This window comes from Heptranchias perlo, chromosome 5 (genome assembly GCF_035084215.1).
Source record: "Heptranchias perlo isolate sHepPer1 chromosome 5, sHepPer1.hap1, whole genome shotgun sequence".
NCBI classification, from domain to species: domain Eukaryota; kingdom Metazoa; phylum Chordata; class Chondrichthyes; order Hexanchiformes; family Hexanchidae; genus Heptranchias; species Heptranchias perlo.
In genome coordinates this window covers 90,195,704-90,218,116 of record NC_090329.1, presented here as the reverse complement: position 1 = coordinate 90,218,116, position 22,413 = coordinate 90,195,704, and the positions used below count along the sequence as shown (strand labels likewise).

The 22,413-nt window shown below is 41.9% G+C and overlaps 1 pseudogene; it reads right to left on the bottom strand.

Moving 5' to 3' along the window:
- Nucleotides 1-9,748: 9,748 nt before the first annotated feature.
- LOC137322179 (G-protein coupled receptor family C group 6 member A-like) lies at nucleotides 9,749-16,452 on the bottom strand (annotated as a pseudogene).
- Between the last annotated feature and the right edge of the window lie 5,961 nt (nucleotides 16,453-22,413).

The window sequence follows — 22,413 nt, the reverse complement described above, 5'->3', positions numbered from 1 at the left end:
CCATTTCTTATAACTTAGAAATAAGTTGGTTAGATTGTTTTCCAGGAGAATTAAATTAATTTTTATGGATGAAGTTTTATTTATTCTTTAGACTAAACCTACAAGCTACAAAGAAATATGTATTCAACAGTATAAAGATCGGCTGCTGTAATAATGAACATAAAAATTAGCATTACAAAATGTTTCACAAATGTTCCAGTAGAATTCCAAATGCACCTTTTGTTAAACCGGGTGTCAGGGGTTACTCGGCCCTGGCAATGATTCAGCTCAGCACTCCCAACTGGGTATAACAAGGCTTTATTGTAACATTAGCAGAATCAATAATACACAGTATTCAAGCAACAATTAACAGACTCATGGTCAGTATTACCTGGTCCAAGCCTCTGGACAGCAACGCAGCGGGTAGGTCTTCTTCAAACCTGCTGTGTTTTGTGCCTTTTCACGCTCTTTCATTTATATCCTAACATTTGTCAAGTAACAAGGTTAAGGCCTCCTCTGAGGTCATCTGACAGTTAATAGGGTTATCTAACAATACCCCACTTTGAGAGTGAAAAATGTAGTTTTGATCCCTCAACAGGATGACTAAACATCTTCTCCCTCCTGCATAAGGGCAGCCAGCTCTAGATTATTAGCGCGTTGGTTAAGCATTTTAAGCATCCGCTGTAAAAAGCACATCATAATACTCAATTACAATAAAAGATGTGGAATGAGCTTTTTTTTTAGGGCTTGAACGATTGTTGGTATCCCACTAGCCCCAAATACAACCGCAGAGCCGTCTTTGACACTGGCAATGATAGACTCTATATAATGTCCACTTGTGGGTGTCAGGCATGTTTCCGTCGTGTGAAAACGTGATCCCCAGAAAAAATACTTCTGATTGTAGTAGCTGAGTTTCCTTGGGATTGATCTTTAGATCCTTAATCTGCCCAGAACATCCCGGAGCACTATCAGATGTTCTCACACCTTGGTGGCAATCAAAATGTCATCCACATATTGTAGAACAGACTGTGAGTGAGAACATCCCTTCAGTATAAATACTATATGATTGTGGAAGATTGTAGGAGGGTTATGGAACGCCTTTGGCAAACATGCCCTGGTGTATTGTTGGTCGTTGAAAGTAAAGGCGAACTTCTACTGATCTTTCGGGTGAACTGGAACACTCCAGAATCCATTGGAGATATCGAGGGTCAAAAAGATCTCGGTCGTCCTCGGGACCTGTGCCAGCAACGCAGGTGAATCTCCCACCACAGGCACGCACACAGGTGTGACTGAGTTTAATTTCCTGAATTCAATTGTTAATTGCCAACTACCATCTGGTTACTTTACCGGCCAAATTAGTGAATTCACCGTGAATGATCCCTGACGGATCACATTTTGCTCTTGCAGAGTGTCAATTGCAGCCTGTACACAAGGATGGCTGTCAGTGGGAATTGGATATTGTTTACATTTACCGTGGGGTGAGCCATTAACCCTTTCTTTTTCGTCTGACCTACCACAATCATATTTATGCTTAGGCGACACCCCACCCACCTGCTCCAAGATTGCTTGAACGTCTGGGTCAGAATGAGTGAGGGGAGGGTACGGTTCAGGTTTCTTAATTGCATACAACATCAGATATAATCATGGCAGACACATTAAACTGTTGTCCCATCACACCTTTTATCCACAAACATTGGTTCATATAATCAATCAATATCCGGTACCGGGTTAATGCATTGGATCCCAATAGCCCCCTACCCATTGGCAAAGTCATCGCGACCAGTTCAGGTATTGGCATCTGAATACCATCGATATTCAGATCAACGAGTCAATTGCATAGATTCTTGTACAAAGCCATTAAAGTCTTGCAGTGAATGAAAAACCCCAGTGACTCCTGCAAAGTCAGAGAGGTGTAAGGTGTGTAAGACAGTGACAATAGAACCAGTATCAACTAATGACATCTGCTGTGGGCTCCATTCGATCACAGCAGTGATGAAAGGCCGCTTGTCACATGTCCTCTGGAACCTTACTACTGGATCGTTATGGGGGCCAGAGCCCCGTCATTGTGGGTCCGGACGTGTTGGCTCACCCTTCACTGGTGGCACTGAGGCCTGGACCGAATGGACCTGAGGGAGGCCACCCCCAATTAATTGCTGATTGGTTAATAATGCAATTAATTTGTCCAATTTTTGATCTGTGGGGACAGATGTGGGGGTTTGTAGGGAGGTGGGTATTTGGACCTCAGTCCTGGACCTCCACACCTCTCCAGGATCGAGCAGGTGCACTTCGGCAATCTCTCGCCCCGTGTCCCAGTTTACCACAATTAATGTAAAGAATCTTACAACACCAGGTTATAGTCCAACAATTTTATTTGAAAATCACAAGCTTTCGGAGGCTTTCTCCTTCGTTCACCTCCTAATCGTTCCTGCTGAGGCCAAAGGCTGGGACATAACATACAGCTCATGCAATCTTTGTTCAAATACCTGTGGGTGCTCTTGCTGTCCCTGTTCACACCTACCAATTGCACCATAAATATCCTACTTCACCATAAACATCAGACCGATTCCCAGCATTGCAAGAATAGCATCCTTTACAGCTCGAGAGTTAGTGGCGGCGGCAAAGACCACTGGTTCCGACCGTGCCTTGAGGTCCGGACTCAAGCCATACAACAATATGTGGTTAAGATCCGGATCACCAAGTTCAGGATGACCCTGGGTGAAGACCCCAAATGTCTGAGCGAGCTCTAATGGGTCCCTCGGACCTCTCTCTTGTGCCATTGCCTGCTGTTCTATCGTGGGTGGTCAGGTGATCCTCCTCATAATTACTTGTTACTTGACTCACCTGATTAGTCCGGACTGTCTGGTGCACCACCTCTACCTGTCCCTGTGCTCCCTTAGGAGGATCATCATCATCATGGTAGTGATACGTCACATCCTCCAACGTTCCCCAATCAATCTCATCACCTCCAAACCCAAACTTGCTTGGATTACTGCCTCTACCATAACCGTTCTCTACCCCACCTGACTCCTGAGTGCTTGTATTTGCATCTGACACTGTCGATGGTCAGGTTTACCCATTTCCTTATTCCTTTCTGATCTTCTCTCAGCGCTCCTTTTGCATCCTCTAACTGCTGTTTTAACTTTTCTACTTCCTTTTTTAGCTTCTTTCTCTCACACTCCTGTACTGCCTGTTCTGACCCTTGCGCAGCTGCTAGGTTCACCAGCACTGATTGGTTTCCTAACATAGCACTTATCTCAGTGATTCGCAAATGAAAGCTCTCAATTGACTGCTGTAGTTCCTTTTACTCGCATGCGCTCTGGCACTTATGCTCCACCATTTCCTCCTTTAAATGTTTAGCCCTTTCTTCATTTTTAACTGCACAGAACCACATAGCATATCTGCACAAATGTTCTACTTGCTTGCCTGGCTTTATTTTCTTGGCCCCGACCTGTTCTGGTATCCAGGCACTCGTCTCCTCGAACGGTTCATCTGCTTTGGACATTATCAGGATCAGCGCCTTACCTGGTTTTACTACACCGCCTTTGACTTTCCCCTCATATTGGTGGATTCAGTCGGATTCCCCTTTCTTACTCATGTTGCTTAATTGTCGGAGGGTAGCACACCGCCCTCACTCCTAGTCTACTAAACTAGTATCCTCCCCCAGGAGTTAGGTTATGACCCTTTACAACCCAAAGGGATTCTGTTTCGGCTACTTCGCCTTGTTATTTGCCAAGTCCTGCCACGGGTCGCCACTTTGTTGGGCCGGGTGTCGGGGGGCACTCGGCCCTAGGTCACCCTGCCGATGATTCGGCTTGGCACTCCCAATTGGGCATAACAAGGCTTTATTGTAACATTAGCAGAATCAATAATGCACACAGTATTTAAGCAACAATTAACAGAATCAAGGTCGGTATTACCTGGTCCAAGCCTCTGGACAGCAACACAGCATGGTAGGTCTTCTTCAAATCTGCTGTGTTTTGTTCTTTTCGCGCTCTTTCATTTATATCCTTACGTTTGTCAAGTAACAAGGTTAAGTCCCCTCTGAGGCCGTCTGACAGTTGACAATTAATAAGATTATCGAACACTTTGCCTCCCCTCCCCTCCAAATAACTCAGTAAGCAGTGAAAAGGGGGAGAAACTGGTATTACTTTCATCAAAGTATAATGACAATTTATTCAACTTAACAATCATGTTCAGTTCTAAGACTATTAGATTTACCAATCTGTTTAAATTAAAGCACTACATTTACAAAACCAATCACTGGTTCTAGCATCAAATCATTAGGTATTCAAATTCGTTTCTGTCTGGGTCACAGACCCATAACTTTAATAAATTTTCATCAGAAATACAACCATGTATCAAAGATACTAACTAATGGGTTTGAATTAGTTGTAACATTAATTCAATGATTCTGAACCATAATAAAGCTCAAGGTAGAGTAACCAATACATGGATGGTATCATAGGTTACAATTTTTAATGTTGAAACTACACGATCAAAAAGAAGAAAATCTATTTTCCAAAATGGAAAACAGGTTAATTCAAAATCTCCAAAAAAAAATTTAAAACATGCCCCAAGTGAAGAACCCTTAGTTCTTCAGTCCACATGGCATTGGGCTGAAACTTTAAACCAAGGCACCTGTCTGCCAGATCAGATAGACATAAAGAATCAGAGAATCACTGCAGCACAGAAGGAGGTCATTCGGCCCATCGAGCCTGTGCCGGTTCTTTGTAAGAGCAATCCAGTTCGTCCCATTCCCCCACTCTTTCCCCGTAGCCCTGCAAATTTTTTCCCTTCAAGTATTTATCCAATTCCTTTTTCAATTAGTTTGAGGTGCTTTAGAGATTGAGGTCCTGTATTAGTTTGATGTTTTGTATTAGTTTGATGTTTTGTATTAGTTTGAAGTCTTCTATTAGATTGCGGTAGTATATTAGTTTGAGGCACTCTATTATGGATGCTTTGGTAATAATTTTCCAAAATTCTCTGGACTCTGCAAAGGTCCCGGCAGATTGGAAAACTGCTAACGTAACACCCTTATTTAAAAAGGGTAGTAGGCAGAAGGCTGGAAATTATAGACCAGTTAGCCTAACATCTGTGGTGGGTAAAATTTTGGAGTCTATTATTAAGGAGACAGTAGCAGAACATTTGGATAAACCTAATTTAATAGGATAAAGTCAGCATGGCTTTATGAAGGGGAAGTCATGTCTGACAAATTTGCTTGAGTTCTTTGAGGACATAACGTATAGGGTGGATAAAGGGGAACCAGTGGACGTAGTGTATTTAGACTTCCAGAAGGCATTCGACAAGGTGCCACATAAAAGATTATTGCTCAAGATAAAGAATCACTGGATTGGGGGTAATATTCTGGCATGGGTGGAGGATTGGTTATCTAACAGGAAGCAGAGAGTTGGGATAAATGGTTCATTCTCGGACTGGCAACCTGTAGCCAGTGGTGTTCCGCAGGGGTCCGTGCTGGGTCCCCAACTCTTTACAATCTATATAAACGATTTGGAGGAGGGGACCGAGTGTAACATATCAAAGTTTGCAGATGATACAAAGATGGGAGGGAAAGTAGAGAGTGAGGAGGACATAAAAAAACCTACAAGGGGATATAGACAGGCTGGGTGAGTGGGCGGAGATTTGGCAGATGCAATACAATATTGGAAAATGTGAGGTTATGCACTTTGGCAGGAAAAATCAGAGAGCAAGTTATTATCTTAATGGTGAGAAACTGGAAAGTACTGCAGTACAAAGGGATCTGGGGGTCCTAGTGCAAGAAAATCAAAAATTTAGTATGCAGGTGCAGCAGGTGATCAAGAAGGCCAACGGAATGTTGACTTTTATTGCTAGGGGGATAGAATATAAAAACAGGGAGGTATTGCTGCAGTTATATAAGGTATTGGTGAGACCGCACCTGGAATACTGCTTACAGTTTTGGTCTCCATACTTAAGAAAATACATACTTGCTCTTGAGGCAGTACAAAGAAGGTTCACTCGGTTAATCCCGGGGATGAGGGGGCAGACATATGAGGAGAGGTTGAGTAGATTGGGACTCTACTCATTGGAGTTCAGAAGAATGAGAGGCGATCTTATTGAAACATATAAGATTGTGATGAGGCTTGATCGGGTGGATGCGGTAAGGATGTTCCCAAGGATGGGTGAAACTAGAACGAAGGGGCATAATCTTAGAATAAGGGGCTGCTCTTTCAAAACTCAGAGGGTAGTAGGTCTGTGGAATTTGCTGCCCCGGGAAGCTGTGGAAGCTACATCATTAAATAAATTTAAAACAGAAATAGACAGTTTCCTAGAAGTAAAGGGAATTAGGGGTTATGGGGAGCGGGCAGGAAATTGGACATGAATTTAGATTTGAGGTTAGGATCAGATCAGCCATGATCTTATTGAATGGCAGAGCAGGCTCGAGGGGCCGATTGGCCTACTCCTGCTCCTATTTCTTATGTTCTTATTATGGGTACGGTAGCATAGTGGTTATGTTCCTGGACTAATAATCCAGAGCCATGAGTTCAAATCCTGCCATGGCAGCTGTGGAATTTAAATTCAATTAACTAAATAAAAATCTGGAATTAAAAAGAAACTAGTATCAGTAATGGTGGCCATGAAACTACCGGATTGTTGTTAAAACACATCTGGTTCACTAATGTCCTTTAGGGAAGGAAACCTGCCGTTCTTACCCGGTCTGGACTATATGTGACTCCAGACCCACAGCAATGTCCTCTGAGAGTTGTAAAATCTCGCTATGAAAAGTAACAACTGTGAGAGAACCTTCACTACATGGACTGCAGCGGTTCAAGAAGGTGGCTCACCACCATCTTCTCAAGGGCAATTAGGGATGGGCAATAAATGCTGGCCTTGCCAGCGATGCCCACATCCCATGAACGAATAAAATAAAATTAGTTTGAGGTACTAAGAACATAAGAAATAGGAACAGGAGCAGTCCATACGGCCTCTTGAGCCTGCTCCGCCATTCAATAAGATCATGGCTGATCTTCGACCTCAACTCCACTTACCCAATCCCCATAATCCCTTGATTCCCCTAGAGTCCAAAAACCTATCTATCTCAGCCTTGAATATACTCAACAACTCAGTATCCACAGCCCTCTGGGGTAGAGAATTCCAAAGATTCACAAACCATTGAGTGAAGAAATTCCTCCTCATCTCAATCTTAAATGGCCGACCTCTTATCCTGCGACTATGCCTCCTAGTTCTAGACTCTCCAGCCAGGAGAAACAATCTCTCAGTATCTACTCTGTCAAGCCCTCTCAGAATCTTATATGTTTCAATGAGATCACCTCTCATTCCTCTAAACTCCAGAGATACTCCCATAATACTCAATCTCTCCTCATAGGACAACCCTCTCATCCCTGGAATCAAACTAATGAACCTAAAAGAGATAAAAGATCTCTTGACACGTTTTGAAAGGAGAACAGGGAGTTCCCCTGGAATGTTCGCCAATATTCATCCCTCACCCAACCCCACCAAAACAGATTGTCTGTTCATCACACTGCTGTTTGTGGGACCTTGCCATGCACAAATCACCTGCCGTGTTTGCCTACAAAACAACAATGACTACACTTCAAAAGTGATTAATTGGCTGTGAAGTATCTTGGAATATCCAAAAGAAAATAAGAGATACGTGATGACTGCAAGTTCTTTTGTTTAAAGGAGCTAACAGTGTCCACAATCAAAAAATTAAATTCCTGGAATATTTTGAGCCATCATAGAACCGTACAGCACTGAACGAGGCCGTTTGTCCCATCGTGCCTATGCCGGCTCTTTGAAAGCTAACCAGTTAGACCCACTCCCCTGCTTTTTCTCCATTGCCCTGCAAATTTTTCCTTTTCAAATATATATCCAGTTCCCTTTTGAAAGTTACTATTGAATCTGCTTCCACCACCCTTTCAGGCAGTACATTCCAGGAGAAGAAGAAAAATAAAGCTGGTCTGCTCACTTAACAATATAAACTTCAAATATTGACTGTGATAGATCAAAGTTCAGTTCTATCTAATATCACAAGAATCTCTATCTTCCATCTTTTTCTTATGTAAAGAGTTTGTAACTTGTCTTCAGGGTGGCCATTTAATTTGATTATCGCTTGTGGGAAGCAACCTATCTTGTGTGTACATGAAATATATATTTTCTGCCTTCTGTACCAATGTCACTCCAAAGGCAAATGAGTTACTTCAGACTGCCGGATGGCCTAACTAGTGCGAGATATTAAGTTTACTCAGATGTTAGGTACAGATAATATTGATTACCAGGCTGTGAAAGGGTGGTTGAGTCACTTGTTTGCAATTGTTGATCCACCAGGGGATATAAGCCTGTTTTAGTAGCATTTCATCCATGGTGCTTTATGCTGGTGTTAATTGACACCTCCAAGGACAGAGAAATAAATACCAGCAGTTTTTTCTATTTGGCAGTTCCCTTCTTGCTGTACATGAGTGGAGGTTAATGAAGGACTCTGTGGGTATTTGATCTCATGTAAAAGTTTTTATTATGGGCATTAGGGCAAATTAAGAGGGGCTAATTTTAACTTTGGGCGATAATGTAAAATGGGCGATATCGAATTAGCCCCCCCATTATACGCCCGATCATATTTCCCTTCAATTAACTTCAATGGAAAGGAAAACCAGACGCGCTGTATAATGGGCGGCTAATGCGATATGGCCCAAAGTTAAAATTACCCCCAGAGTGTTTAATATAACAGAGAATAGACAGAAATGTAAGATATTTCATAGCATCTCTGCACTTAGTGAGAAATGGTATGATTTATCAATTTGCTTTCGCTTATACTTTTGCTTCTACCTATTTTATTTCTTAGTAAATCTGATTCATGCTGTAGCCTGAGCTATGCAATCAATATTCAAATCAACAATTAGCTGTGCCATGTAAATAGTCTGAGTAAATAGTCTGTACTTGCATGATGTAGACTGGATAAAAATCCACGTCAGTTGCAGGGGACCCAATATTTGAGAGTAGGACAAACTGTTTTGGTGCTGGAAGAACTATTATTAATTTTCCTTGCAACTCAAATAAACAAAGCAGTTGTAAAAATGGTATAAATATCTCATACGGATGGTACAAATGACAGATAACTTCATATGATAGAGTTCCCAGTATTACCATTTCTGTGGTGCAGATTGTAACACTGAGGTTAAAAGGGGCACTTCGTGCTCTGGTGATCAATAGGAAATTGTCGGGTTAGAAAGAGGTGAATCTTGCAATACCTCAGATCAGTCTTGACTCTTCTACATCTTCATTAATAATCAAAGTGGAGAGTTATCAATTTTGTGGGTAGATTTACAGCTGAACTTGGAGAAGGAATGAAAACAATGAGCACTTGGGTAGAGGATTGACATTCACAACTGTATGGTTATGCAAGTTACGTTTGGCAATATTAGTTCTGTCTACAAGCTGGGATGGGGTACTTACATTAAGATTTGGGAGACATAACTGTTAAACCTGCTCAACAGGATAATTCAGTAATTACAATAACAAATAAAAATTTAGGACCTAAATCAATGAACAGAAGGTGGTTTTATCGTGTAGTTAAAGCCCAAATTGAGATTGCAGCTTTGAAATCTTTCAACTGAAGTGATGTAAAATTTTTAAAAGTTCCTTTATCCTGAAGGTTTTTTTTACCTTAGATCTGATGGCCAATTCATATTGTCAATAAATATGTGTTTATACCCATTCAAAAGAATTAACACCTAGTCAAATGATGACACTTTATTCCCTCAGCAAGGTGGTCTTTTTACTTCACATTCACATTTGTCCTTTGAGCATGAAACTGAATACTTGGAGGCTCTTGCCCAGGATCCACGGCTACTGGTAAAGACCAGATGGATTCATTAATAGTAGAAATGGAGGAGCACTGTAATGAGTTTTGAGGATTGAAATGATCACGCATACTCTTCATGTATCTCTCAGGAGTGTTTGCTTTTTTCTTGAAACAAATGAAGTAGCACTTTGGAAAGAAATGGCAACATAAGATGCCATAGTTTGATGCTAAAATTGCAACCACTTGAACTGCTGAAAGATATCGATCATCAGTGTTGACATACACAGGGACAAAAGAAATCCATACAATTAAATAGATGAGCATGCTGAATGTGATGAACTTGGCCTCATTGTACCTATCTGGCAGCTTCCTGCCCATGAATGCAAACAGGAAACAAAATATTCCAAGTACAGCTATATATCCCAAAATGACACCAAATGCCACACTGGAGCCTTCTTCACATTTTAGTAAAATGATTTTAGGTATGTCATAACTTATTACGGAACGGGGACCTTTAAGTGCCAACCACAGTGTACAAACAATTACTTGAATCCCTGTACACATTACCAGAATTACTATGGGTTTATACAACTTCTTCATTTGTTCATGGACAATGGGATCAAGCTTAAACGCCAGAACGATCCTAAAAGATTTGATCAGGATCCAAGAAACACAAATAGTAAAGCTTATGCCAAAGAGTGGCTGTCTAATTTTACAGCCATAACCTGTTGGTTTACCAATAAAAAACCCAGTACTGACAAAGCTAAAGAACAATGAGAAGAGAATTATATAACAGAACTGGCCCCCAACAGCCTTTACTGCTGGCGTGTTCAAATTCAGTGTAAATATTATAATAATTACAATTATTAAAAGAATTCCTAAACAAGCAAAAACTACAAGTACAATTGCAAACCCATCATTCCATCTGAAGAATCCAATGGTTCTGTCATTACACTTTGAACTTCCAGCATCAGACCACTGGTCATCCGAGCACTTCAAACAGTTGTTCATATCTGCGATGAAATAAAAGTCCTTGTTAGGCATCCAGAGCATTCAAATCAAGCCCGCTTGATTAGCACCCCATCCATACCTTAAGCATTCACTCCCTCCATCAGCTCACCATGGCTACCATCCACAGTGTGTACCATCCACGGGATGCACTGCAGCAACTCGCCAAGGCTTCTTCAACAGCACCTCCCAAACCCACAACCTCTACCACCTAGAAGGACAAGGGCAGCAGGCACATGGGAACACCACCACCTGCACGTTCCCCTCCAACTCACACACCATCCCGACTTGGAAATATATCGCCGTTCCTTCATCGTCACTGGGTCAAAATCCTGGAACTCCCTTCCTAACAGCACTGTGAGAGAACCTTCACCACATGGACTGCAGCGGTTCAAGAAGGCGGCTCACCACCACCTTCTCAAGGGCAATTAGGGTGGGCAATAAATGCTGGCCTTGCCAGCGCCGCCCACATCCCATGAACGAATATATTAAAAAAATAATCAACAAAGTTGACAGAATTGTTATATTTGGACAAAATAGTCAAAAACTAGTTATACGTTCTATTAAGTTCCTGATTAGTGGCACTTCACATATGATAACTATTGTAACTTACCCCAGCTTTCAGCGTAGTATCCATTTGCACAAGGTACACAGTCATAACAGTAGGTGTATGTGGTTTGTGAGTTCTTCCTTTGTCCAGGTTTGCAGGATTGTGAGCAGTTAGAAATGCCTAATTGCCCTTGAGAAGGTGGTGGTGAGCCGCCTTCTTGAACCGCTGCAGTCCGTGTGGTGAAAGTTCTCCCACTGTGCTGTTAGGTAGGGAGTTCCAGGATTTTGACCCAGCGACGATGAAGGAACGGCAATATATTTCCAAGGCAGGATTGTGTGTGACTTGGAGGGGAACATGCAGGTGATGTTGTTCCCATGTGCCTGCTGCCCTTGTCCTTCTAGGTGGTAGAGGTCGTGGGTTTGGGAGGTGCTGTTGAAGAAGCCTTGGCGAGTTGCTGCAGTGCATCCTATGGATGGTACACACTGCAGCCACTGTGCGCTGGTGGTGAAGGGAGTGAATGTTTCGTGTGGTGGATGGGGTGCCAATCAAGCGGGCTGCTTTGTCCTGGATGTGACATCACACTAGAAGTGTGTGCGCACATTCTGCATGCCAACTTGGGTCCTTCGCAGTCCACGTAGAGCCTGCACAACAGGCGCCACATGGCCCAATTTAGAGCCCAGCGAATTATTAAACTAAATTAACTCTTCTTGTAAATTGAACTAAAATTAGGATGAAAAAGACACTTTCTCTCTCCCAGCTTTATGCACTTACTAGAGTGTATAACTGTGGGGAAGAAAACACTTCTAAGGAGAGGTAAGGGATAACAAAATGTCCATTGGTATGGGGAATTTAATTAATTTGGAGGGTTGTCTTTTGGGGGACATTAGCACTAAACTCGAAACTGGCCAATGTGAATCATTAAGTAAGTTTTTGCACTAGAAGAGAAGTCTCATAATTTTTCGATTATTGTGTACACACTTTTCCTGATTTCCATCTCTCACCTTCACCACTACAACCCTTTAGGAAACAGTACGAGGATATGCAGCACACCCCAGATATCAAAGTTGTATTTCTTTCCAGGGTTATTGTAACTGCTGCACTGTCCACCTGAAAACTGATGGTACTAAACAAAAAGGTAAACAGGGCTGGCTGGCAGTTTCTGCACAGACTTTAGTAGAAAATGAAATCTCACATTGTTTTGCAGTAATAAGTTAACTGTGTTGATTGAACTAAGCACATCAAATAATAATTCACTGCCTTTGTGGTGTTTCTGAAGGTTTCATCATAAATGTATATTATTTTATCCAGAAGTTTGTATTCTCCAACTATATTGAACTGGGGTTGACAATTGTAAACAATTTTACAATTTTATAACTTGGCGTTGTAAAATTGTTTATATTGAACTGAGTAGTGCCATTGATTATCACCCAATTAATTAGGTCATATCCATTGATGGAATCTCAAAAATTGTCAAAATAAAATGATCTACCCGCTTCTGTTAAATTCATCTTTTTCAGTTCTTCAAGTAGCTGCAGTTAAAAAAATAACTGATTATTACACACAGGAATATACATATAGTTGGTCATTGAAATACCAAAAATCATATTGAGAGAGATTTGGGTGTCCTCGTACAAGAAACACAAAAAGTTAGGATGCAGGTACAGCAGGCAATTAGGAAGGCAAATGGCACATTGGCCTTTATTGCAAGGGGTTTGGAATACAATAGTAAGGAAGTCTTACTACAATTGTACAGGGCTTTGGTGAGACCTCACCTGGAGTACTGTGTACAGTTTTGGTCTCCTTATCTAAGGAAGGATATACTTGCCTAGGGGGCGGTGCAACGAAGGTTTGCTAGATTGATTCCTGGGATGAGAGGGTTGTCCTGTGAGGAGAGATGGAGTTTAGAACAATAAGAGGGGACCTCATTGAAATGTACAAGATTCTCAAAGGGCTTGACAGGGTAGATGCTAAAAGGATGTTTCCCCTGGCTGGAGAGTCTAGAACTAGGGGGTATAGTCGCAGGATAAGGGGTCGGCCATTTAAAACTGAGATGAGGAGGAATTTTTTCAGAGGATTGTGAATCTTTGGAATTCTCTACCCCAAAGGGCTATGGATGCTGAGTCATTGAGTATATTCAAGGCTGAGATAGATAGATTTTTGGACTCTAGGGAAGTTGAGGGATATGGGGATTGGGTAGGAAAGTGGAGTTTAGGTCGAAGATCAGCCATTATCTTATTGAATGGCAGAGCAGGCTCGAAGGGCCATATGGCCTACTCCTGCTTCTATTTCTTATGTTCTTATATTCAATTCGCAATGGTAAGCTCTTTATGAGAGACGAAACTCAAAAAAGAGCCCAAACCTCAAAAAGGATCCCTTTACTGCACCAAGGTTTTTCTTTTCCATTTCTCATACTTGCTGTCTTCATACACAAGTTGGTGTAAATTTGTTTTGAATATGAACAGTCTTGTACTAAGGACCCATGCCCATGTGGAGCTGAGTTGATATTGCTCAAACTCATTTATATAAACTCTTTAAAGACAGTAGTGAAGGAAATGATTTCAGGACTGATTCCCTTGCATGGAAAGGCACTTGCAGGGAGCGCTGGCCAGGAAAGCACTAGTTTGAGGGAATTTGAGTTTAAGATTAGAGTGGGAGTATGGTTGGGCTTGGGGTCAGAGTTGGGGTTCGGATTAAAATTCGATTTAAAATAGAATTGGCATTAGGGTTAGGGCTAGGTTTGGGATTAGACTTAGAATAAGCATTGGGCTTGGGGTTGGGGTAGGGTTTAGTGATAGGGTCAAGGTTGCAGGTAGGGTCAAATACGCGGAAAGGGCAGGGGAGTGGGACTAGCTGGGATTGCTCTTGCAGAGAACCGGCACGGGCTCGACAGGCCAAATGGCTTCCTTCTGTGCTCTAACCATTCTATGGTTCTAAATATTGTAGGGCGAGTCGAAGTTTACACAAGCGAGGGGGGGGGATGGAATGGGATGATTGCCCCAACTTAATAAATCCACTTCAACTACTGCTTTTTCCATTATTGGAATAGGAAAGTCACTTTTAATACATCATGTAGAACAACAGCAAAAGTATTTTTTTCTGTACCACAGCAGGAAAAATAGCCCAAAGCTGCTGCTTTATTTGTCTATTTCAATTGTTATGATCCTGTTGCCAACTGGACATGAGTTCCAAACTAAGCTTAGTATTTAGCATTTCTTTATAGGGGAAAATAAATCAACATTGAATTTGATCCTTTAAATAATGTTGCATTTTGCAGGTTTTCCTCTGTAATGTAATAACAGCAAAGAAGAGAAAGTTTCAAATATTCTTCCAAAAATATACAATTCCACATTGTACAGCCAAATAAGATTTGAAAACAGATGTGCTGCAGAGCAATCAATGTTTACTGCCACATAACTAGAATGAAATATTACTCCAAATATCTCACTGATGTGGATTAAATCTGGTAAACTATTCAGTCAATAAAATGCAAAAATAGAATTTGAGAAAACCCTGACTTCAGAAATAGTCAAAATAAAATAATGATTTACTTATGCTGGTTATTATACCCATTGTAACAATTGTAGTAAATTAACCTGTTTCCTGTTTAGCCAGCCTGCCATGAAATACAACAAGAAGGTAAAAAGCCTTGTAAGAATCAATGGTGATGCTTTTTGATTGTTCACTGAACAATCATCCACATCTAACCACTGCCTAAGAGTTCCTGAGTTGGCAGCGTTGAGCTTGTAGATATTATAGTCATGTACTTGTAGTAAAACCATGCAAGAGTTACATGATGGAGATTGTTGTCAATCACAGACTGGTCATATAATGGTAACAATAGGGAATCTAGTATCACAATATGTGTACCTGCTCAGTTACTGCACTGCTTTTGAGACACAGGAACATTTACTTTAGAATTAATTAATACAGATTAATTTTCGGCAAGTATCAGAATAAAAAAAATCCACCCTCCATGGTGCAAAATCAAGTATTCTTTGACATGCTCCTTCTTGAGGAGGATTTTAGGTGGTTCCTCAGAGCATGAGCTATTGATTTGATTGCCAAGAACATTGCATAAGTTCCACCGAGCTCTACGTTTCTAACTAAATAACCATCATCAAAATCTACGAAGGGTTCATTTGTTTTGGTACAAGCAAGAGGTGACACCAGTTTCAAGGAGTCTGGAAGTGAGCAGCACTGTGAGCTTGAACCACATGTCTTTGTGTAATTGATATATTCATCCGAACAAGTAAAACGAAGTTGCCTGTATTCGTCAATGAACTTGTTAAGAGTTCCAGGCCTTGGCCTTTGGTTCTTTAAATGTGTTACATGCTCCTCTAATTTTCTGATTTATACTCTGTCCAACACTATAACCACTGTTAAGTGGCCTATAAACAACTCCCACCAGCATTTTCTGCTCCTTGTTATTTCTTAGCTCCACCCATTCTAAATCTACATCCTGATTTTCTGAGCTAAGAGCCTTTCTCACTACTGCTTTTACCTCATCCTTTATTATGAGAGCTATCCCCTCCCCCACCTTTTCCGTTTTGCCTATCTTTTCTAAAAGTCAAGTACCCTGGAATATTTAGTTCCCAATCTTGGTCACCCTGCAACCATGTCTCAGTAATGGCTACTAGATCAAACCCATGTATCTCTATTTGTGCCATTAATTCATCTATCTTGTTACGAATGCTTTGTGGATTCAGATAACAACTTTCCAATAACTGAAATTAAGCTAACGTGCCTATAATTTCCTGGTTCAGATTTGTTGCTTTTTTTGAATATTGCTACTACATTAGCCTCTCTAATCCATGGGAACAATCCCTCGCCCAGAAATTGGGTCGCATGGCTTTCGTTTTTAAGGCCCCAAGATGGTGGGCAGGAAGCACGTGCTCACTTCCAAGCGGAAGTGTGCTGCTCGCCTGATTGGGTAAGGACAAACAGGAGGCATCCTTTACCCATGCCTGAAGGAGATGTTAGGCCCTTTACATATACAAATAAAGGCCTAACACCTGCTTCAGGTCCCCGCTCCAACATTGGTTAGCCCTGAGGCAGCCACGCCTGAAGATCGCCTGCTAAAAAGGGAAGCTACTTACCTGTAAAGCACCATTCCAATCATTCCAGCTCCCAACCTCCCCCACAGTCCCCAAGATCCCCGATCGCCCTCCTCCCAACCCCAACCTCCAGGCTCCCTTACCCAATCTCCCTCCCCAGCCCAAAAATTAATTTGGGATCTAATTTTAATATAATAAAATACAAACTGCAGGTTACTTCTGATGCCAGTACAAAATCAGAACACAAATTTGCATGGGACATTAATAGGACAGAAATCTGGTGTAATAGATCTCCACCCATTTTTCCAATTGGTTATTCCCACTCTATGAACACATATGGGCATAACCAACCAGAAAATCTGCCCTAGCATGTTTAAAATTATCTACGAAATGGCAACACGTCCTTGGTTTAATCTGTTCGTTTTTAAGAGTAACACACTTACCTGAGGCAAGAGGATTAAATTCAATATTCTCGCAACGGATATTGAGATTTCAGAGTGGCCTTCCCCATAGCAGCTTTTACAACTGGCTGGTAATCCATAAAGTCGCATCGAGCTTCGAGGCAGTTTCCTGAGGTGTTGGGCTTAGAAAGAAACCTTATGGTTGCTGCTATGGCTCTGGAGGCATCTGCACAGGAGTCATATACTTCATATCCAAGTTTGATTCCAGGCATCAGAGTAGAATTGTTAATCATCTCAATGATGTATATCACACTCTGAGATCAGGGAAACCCATTAATGTCAAATCTTAGAAAAAGAAAAGAAAAATTGAATCTATTGTTACATTTTTTGGCTAATTTTGAAAACAATAATTAGTAAGTCTGTGGGGGATGGTGGTGTGTGTCAGCTTCACTTCTGACTTCTGAGCGGTCCGAATCGCTCCCACTCCCTGGGTTCCAGACCTTGGACTTATTTGGGGGTTGTGACAAAGTGCAGCAGACAACTGGTTTTAGTGCAAGAAACTTTGACCTTTATTCAAGAGAGAAAATACAACACAACAATCTTAACACTCTAATAAAATGGGGAACACTTCGGTACACACGAGGGAAATTACAGTAGAAAGATACCCCACCCCTCCCAATCCCACTGTACTAGCTAGGTTGGACACTAAAGGGCCAGAGAAAATGCTCACCAAACGAATCTTTGACAGTAATTCACCCAGAGGTAAGTCAGAAATAGATTGTAGAGTGGAAACTTTGCGGATCTTCGGTTTTCTCCCAAGTTGGTTTTCTTTGGTCGCGGTGGCTCAATATTACCCGGTTGGTTGGTGGTAATATTCGGTTGGTTGTTCCGTAAGGCCCTTGTTGGCGCGAGGTGTCTGATGGTCACTGGGGCTGTTGCTCTGGTTTCTTCTTGTGTGTCGGCCTGCTTCTAGAGCTGCTGATCTTCCATGTCGAACTGCCTTCCCCTCGCCTTGTTGTTTGCTGGAAACTGCTCTTCTTTCCAGACACAGGCAGAACCAAGACAAGCAGCCCACCAGAGAGAGCGAGAGAGAGAAAGAGAGCGCTTTCGCCTTGTGGATGTCTCTCTTACAATGGTCTTCGACCCTTTAAAAAAACACTTTGTTATCTGTTTAAACAGTTCTTACAAAGTCCTTAAGAATCTTTGATGGCTTTTTGATGGTCCCTCATCATGTTGCCATTGCTTCTCCCGATGGGTCATTGTTAATTCCGATTTGCTGATCACCTGATATACAGGCTTCCTTTTGTATCCAACATCCTAGGTGTTGATAGGTTTTGCATTAAAACAAAAACATGGCCCCACCATGTCTGGAGCAGTTGCCTCTTTCAATGGCTGACTGCCTTTTGAATTCATGCTGAGTGTCGACCACGTGCTGTCGGTTATGCATTAAAACAGAAACATGTCTGAAGCATTAATTCTCCGAAGTTCCACTGTGTGTGTGCTGTTGATTTTGTCTGGTGACCTCTCAACTATCCTTCCATTTTAGGATTATAGTCAATGGCCAAAGTTTTCCCATACTCAGGGTTTTTTAAGGTTTTTCTCCGGGTTTTGGGGGATCTGTGAATTTTGAGAATCTTACAAGTCTTAATAATTAAAGCAGGGACAATATGAAGGAACTGATTATACTCAGCTGTTCCCTGAGTACTATATTTTCCTGTGTAAAACTAAATCTATTCACCTATGGAGTATTGTAGCTAAATCTCAACAGGTAACTAGACCAACCACAAGGAATGATTGTCAGATAATAGTGGCACTGCTTCATGATCTCACAGCAATGTTTGTAGAGGGCATTTGTTTTGCTGCTGGTTTAAAAAAAGATTTTGTTTTCCAGATCATGTACCAAAACTCTTCAAATAGGCGTTATTAAACAAAGTAAGAGATAGGTAGTATGCTAAAAAATGTATTATAAGCGTTTGAATTGTTTTAAAATATATCAAATTACAATTTCCCTTGCCTTCATTCTGCAAGTATATATCAAGGCTCACTTTAAAAGTGATTTATAGCTCTAAAAGACAACACAGCGTAATGATTCAGTATTTGTAGCATTACTGAATTGCTGTAAAAGATTTATCACCATATTAAGCCTAGGTAAACATTTGGGAACCACCAGCTGTTAAAGTGGCATTTAACAAATGACACAAACTTCTCATCTGCCAGTTTATGTAACTTTCATCCCCACCTCTGCAAACTTTGAACCCGTTAATCAGTGGCAACACAGCCAGTGGCAAGAGAGAGTTCGGCTGTGGGACGGCCAGGGCAGCATCATGGCTGGTTTCACGAAATATATCAGCTCCTGTAACAGTTTACCCCCCTCACTCTGGCAAGTCCATACATTCCCAATTCTTCCCATTGAAATCAACATCTCGGTTCTTTCCCCTGAAATAACTCCACAGCCCTAACCCTGCCTTAAACCTAAGGTCAATTTCCCCCAAGCCTAACTTGGAAAGATTTTCTGGAAAAAAGGCCAACAAGAAGTTGGGAGGGAACAACAAGAAGGTTAACAGAGACAAGTTCATCTAATCAATTTGAGTGAACTCAAATTCAGGTCCCAAAGTCAGTGTGTTGATCCATTGGGGGGAATTTTAACCCCCTAGAACAGGCACAAGTGGGACGGGTGGCAAGTTAAAATTTTAAAAATCGGAAACCCTACCCCAACCCGCCTCCAACGAGCCCATTTCCGGTTTTAATGGAGGTGGGTTGGGGGGGGCGAGCGATTAACCTGCTCTCGAGAGGCGAGTCAGTAATTTAAATATGCTAATGAGGGTGCATGCCTCAAATTTTACCAGAGTTTTATATCTAACGGTGACGGACCGGGTTTCCCGGGGCTCGGGAAACCCGGCAGCTGAAGGGATGTAAGAACAGTCGGATCCAGCAGGTAAGTGCCTCTCCAACTTGCGGGCCAGGATGAGCAGGAGCGCTATCCCCCGGCCCCTCACGTCAACCTGCTTCCCTCCCCTCGATCGGCCGATCTCCCCACCCACAATCAGCCGACCACCCCACCGTGATCCGCCAAACCCCCAGCAACCCGATCTCCCACCTGACCCACGATCTCTCCCTCCCTCTACAATTTCCCCCCTGACCCCCAAGATCTCCCCCCCCCCCACAATCTCTCCCTCCGCTCCCCTGCTGAAGCCTATCAGCGCAGGCCTTCCCGCCCGACAGCCAGCCAGCCTCTCAATCTGGCTGGCTGCCTGCCTGAGAATAGAGAAATAAAGCCCCACGTGTGCGGAACAGTCAAGGGGTTACATGCCCGAATGTTAAAGGAAAAGAGCTTGCTAGTTTTCCTCCACCCACAAAAAATGGTAGAAACTCAAAGAGTGGTATTTAAGTCTAGTGCCTTAATTAAAGTGTGTAATTATACTTGACTGTATGACTGAGTGACACTTTACACGGCTGGCTGCAAGACCATACAGAAAGAGTCTCAATACTGCTTGTACAACTCTTATCAGTACAGTTGAAATTTTCATATATTTGGCCACCCAATGAACAGTGAGGCCGAAATCCCGATTACACCGAGTCCTGGTCTCATGTGGGAATTCTCAATCGGCCTTTTAGCAGGTGGGAGGGAAATTTGGCAAAGGGTGGAATTGGTACACAGCTGGAGATCCAGGGATCAGGGCTTGAACTCCCAAAGAAATAAGACCAACTTTTTTTTAAAATATTTTATTTTAGCCCCCTTTCAAAGAAAGTCACAGAGGGCATCCGTATGTTCTTTCTGGGGAGGAACCCGGCCCCCCTCCCCCTCACTCCCCAAACTGACTACTTGCTCTCGATTTTCCAGGCTCCCATACATGGCGGGCACTGTAAATGCCTTCCAGTGGTATAAGAGAACATTGCCATGTAAAACATGGAACCTCCCCCTGACTCCACGAACTTTGGCATCTTGCACTTATGCCAGGATGCAACCCTTGTGGATTATTGGGAGCTAGTATCTATGAAATTTCAGTTTTGTTGATATTCTGTACTGAAAAAGTCAACTTTCACATTTCCTTTAGAAATTGTTCTCTTGTTTATTCCAAGCCGTTACTGCAGACTACAATAGAATACTTCTCTGGTTTTCCTTCCATCTTACAATATGCTGAAAGGCATTTGTTGTGTATAAATGATCATTTTTAAACCATTGGTGCTGGTGTGACCACATTGTAAACACTGAAAGCTTTGACGTCTGTTTAATGCAACTGGATATTCCTGTTGGCCTCAATCCATTTTAATTGTGTCTGCATGTCATCTCTTTTGCCTACTTTAGGCATTGTTACATTCATCAACAGCCAAAAGGAAATTCAACAATTGTCTATACATTTTCTGTGTACAGTTTTGGTCTCCTTACCTAAGGAAGGATATACTTGCCTTAGAGGCGGTGCAAAAAAGGTTCACTAGATTGATTCCTGGGATGAGAGGGTTGTGCTATGAGGAGGGATTGAGTAGAAAGGGTCTATATTTTCTGGAGTTTAGAAGAATGAGAGGTGATCTCATTTAAACATGTAAGATTCTAAGAGGACTTGACAGCATAGATTGTGAGAGGATGTTTCCCCTGGCTGGAGAATCCAGAACTCGGGGACATTGTCTCAGGATAAGGGGTCGGCCATTTAGGACTGAGATGAGGAGGAATTTCTTCACTCAGCGAGTCGTGAATATTTGGAATTCTCTACCCCAAAGTGCTGTGGATGCTCGGTCGTTGAGTATATTCAAGACTGAGATCAATAGATTTTTGGACTCTAAGGGAATCAAGGGATATGTGGATCGTGCGGGAAAGTGGAGTTGAGGTCAAAGATCAGCCATGATCTTATTGAATGGTGGAGCAGGCTCGAGGGGCCATATGGCCTACTCCTGCTCCTATTTCTTATGTTCTTATGTACTTATAACTTCATATATGTGACAGGATCAGGATATTAAGGATCTTGGGTTTCGATATTCCAGCTTATATATTAGACTAAAGCTTAAAATCTATCCTTGGTACAATCTTTATCTTCAGAATCATGCAATTCTGAAAAGGAGAGAGGTTTCATCCCCACTCCTGAGAGAACTTCACAACAGAAGCAAGAGAATATAAATTTTTGTTGCACAAATTGAAAATTTTGAAACATTTCATCAACTTTATTTAAAATGATTTCACTTTCTCTTCCCTTATCCATAAAATAACAACATCAGAGTCTGACCTGCATATTTAGAGAAGGACCCCGTCAGTTTCAGGAAGACATCCTTGCCACCTGCTCAGAAGAGCAGGTTAAAATTGAAGACTGCAGGAAGAACACTGGACATCGGCAGGTAAGTTTCCTGGCCAAATTTAACTGCCCGCCTGCCCGAATACCGCCGGATGGGCAGGGTTAAAATCGTCCCTTAACTTTTAAAAATTGCAACAGGATAATTTAACAAAACAATCAACACAGCAAACTAATGTTAAGTCCTCCTGCCACGTAGCAATACAGTTTCAATAACCTAATATCAATAGTAAACATTGGCCCAGAAATTGCTTTTAAAATAACGGTGAGCTTAACAGCGCTCTCCATTATTAGCGGCAAAATGGAAGAGCATGTTCCGCTGACCACACATGCGCAGTTAAACACA